This window comes from Myotis daubentonii, chromosome 12 (genome assembly GCF_963259705.1).
Source record: "Myotis daubentonii chromosome 12, mMyoDau2.1, whole genome shotgun sequence".
In the NCBI taxonomy this organism is placed as follows: Eukaryota; Metazoa; Chordata; class Mammalia; order Chiroptera; family Vespertilionidae; genus Myotis; species Myotis daubentonii.
Window position 1 is genome coordinate 19963391 of NC_081851.1, and position 2677 is coordinate 19966067.

A 2677-nucleotide genomic window follows, 5' to 3' on the forward strand; every position below is an offset into this window, starting at 1 on the left:
ATGGCTGAAAGCAGCCAGGGCGTCCCAACGAACAGCGGGGTTTGCCGAGCAGGACCCGGTCGTCAGCAGTGGCGGCTGCAACTTTCCAAAACACAAGAAGCCAGAGCTAAACACACGCGCTTTCCACGTGGGCGCCTTCGGGCAGCTGTGGCGTGACCGGCTGCGTGGGCAGGGGGATTTGTCGCTGAAGGAGCCGCCTGGGCAAGGAGGGGTCGCCGACGCGGGCTGGGACGATGCCGCGGTGGCAGGGGATCTGGGCTGCGATCTGGAGGCAGGGACCGCGCTGAAGGCAGTCTGCGGCCTCGATAAACTGCAGTGCTGTGAGGACCAGGACCTAGAAGTCATCCCAGAGGATACTGACCTAGTGACTTTGGGGGTTAGAAAGAAGCTTTTGGAGCGTCGGGAAGAAACATTAACCGTAGATCAGGCCTGCAGACAAGAAATACTTGCTTAGGAGATGGAGTCACACGCCATAGGAAAAAGCCTGAAAATTCAGCAGACATGACTGATGAGGGGGAACTTATCCTATCTGTGAATGTCTTACACCCTGTTACATTTCATAAGCACCAAGAACACAAACCATACCAGACGATGCTGGTACTGGGCAGTCAGAAGCTCACGGAACTAAGGGATCCAATTTGCTATGTCAGTGACCCCCAGATTGGTGGGGCTTCAGCAACACTCCCGACCAGGCCTCTGAGCACAGCAGCAAAGACCTATACAAATCAGCCTTCTTTTATTTTGAAGGAACATTTTATAAAGATAGAAGATACCCTGAATGCAGAGATCTGAGCAGAACTATCATTGAGTGGTCAGAGTCCCATGACAGAGGCTATAGAAAGTTTCAGACTGCTAAAATGGAAGATTTCACCTTCAATGACTTACATATTAAACTGGGTTTTCCCTATTTACACTGTCACCAGGGAGACTGTGAGCATGTTGTTGTCATTACTGACACAAGGCTTGTGCATCGAGATGGCTGCTTGGGTAGAATACTTTATCCCCTTCTTACCACGCTTTGGCTATGGACCAGAAAACGTTTTGTTTGTAAAATGTACACAGCCAGATGGGTGACCAACGATGACAGTTTTGCACCAGATGATCCATGTTTCTTTTGTGATGCTTGCTTCCGAATGCTTCACTATGACTCAGAAGGCAACAAACTGGGGGAATTTCGTGCTTATCCTTGTGTTGAGCCTGGAACCTTTAATTAATAACCAACAAAAAGTGTACACTCTGTAGGAGCATGATCGACCTGAAACAATCAGCTAGTTACCCCTACTCCACTACCAAAATGTGAAATTACAGATTTTCTTATAAAGTAACTTGATTGGGCCAGGAGGGCGGGCCTAAATTTGGTTGAGCCTCCTTTATAAATCCAGAGCCTCCAAATTTTTCATCTTTTTTGCAAAATTGACTGTCACTGCAAAGCTGGCCCATTTCCTCCCGTCTTTTTGATACCTTTACATCTGGAGATTTTCATATTTCTCTAAGCTCTTCTAGCTAAATACGGAAGCCTGGGTCTTTCGTACAATCTTCTAGCTCTTTGGTGTTTTTTTTCTCTCTCCTTCAACTCAGCAACATGAGTGTGGATTCGGCTTATCCCCAAAGCCTGCCCTGCTCCGAATCATCCAAATCTAGGGAGCCTTCACCAGTGCCTGAGATTTATGAGCTTGAAGAAGACTCTGCATCTTGCAAATGTCATCTGCTGAGACACTCCACACAGGGACTGCTTTATCAGAAAGCCCTGGTTCTCCCACCAGTCCCAGCAGTCCCAGTGCAACACTTCCCACTTCTGTAGAGAACGGGACAGGGGAGGAGGAGAAAGCCCAGGTCAAGAATCAGAAGATCTGAACCGTCTGCTCACAGCCCCAGCTCTGTGGACTCAATGAGAGGTTTCAAAGACAGAAATATCTCAGCCTCCAGCAGAGGCAAGAACTTTCCAACATCCCGGACCTTAGCTACAAACAGAGTAAGACCTGGTTCCAGAACCGGAGAACGAAATGTAGGAGGTGGCAGAAATACAACCGGCCAAAGAAGAGCCACCGTGTGACCCCGGGAGCTCAGCAACTACAGACTACCCGGGCCTCTCCTCCTGCCAGTGGGGATGCCTGGCGAACGCTTCTGGAAACCTTTCCGTGCGGAGCAACCATTCCTGGACCAGCCAGTCTTGGAACTACCCTGCCTGGAATGGTCAGACCTGGTGTCCCCAGGCCTGGAACAACCAGGCCTGGAACAGCCAGTTCTACAGTTATGGAGAGGAATCCCTGCAGCCCCAGAGCCAGTTCCAGCAAAATCCTGTCCGTGATTTGGAGGCCTCCTTGGAAATTGCTGGGGAAACCTATAATGCAATACTACAAGCCCCTACGTATTGTGGTACCCAGCAATCGTGGATTTATTCACAGATTATTCCATGAGCATATAGCCTGAGTCCATGAACATATAGCCCTGAACAGAGTGTGATGATGTGTATATTACTCAATCTCAGTTTGGGCAGAGGCTGTATTACCTCTCCTAGGATTTTTCTACATATCTCTGCCTTGATGTGCTGCTTCTCATTATGCCTGCTGTGCCAATTTGGAGGGGAGGCGGGTCAGGTATGACTGGAGTCTAAGTAAAGAGGCTTTGTAGTCTTGCTGCTGTTAGACAAATGATAAAAGATGCCTCTGGCTATAGA

At 48.9% G+C, this 2677-nt stretch overlaps 2 pseudogenes; both read left to right on the plus strand.

Moving 5' to 3' along the window:
* LOC132213756 (snRNA-activating protein complex subunit 3-like) lies at positions 1-1327 on the plus strand (annotated as a pseudogene).
* A 255-nt stretch (positions 1328-1582) lies between these two features.
* Positions 1583-2417, plus strand: LOC132213923 (homeobox protein NANOG-like; annotated as a pseudogene).
* The last annotated feature ends 260 nt before the right edge of the window (positions 2418-2677 follow it).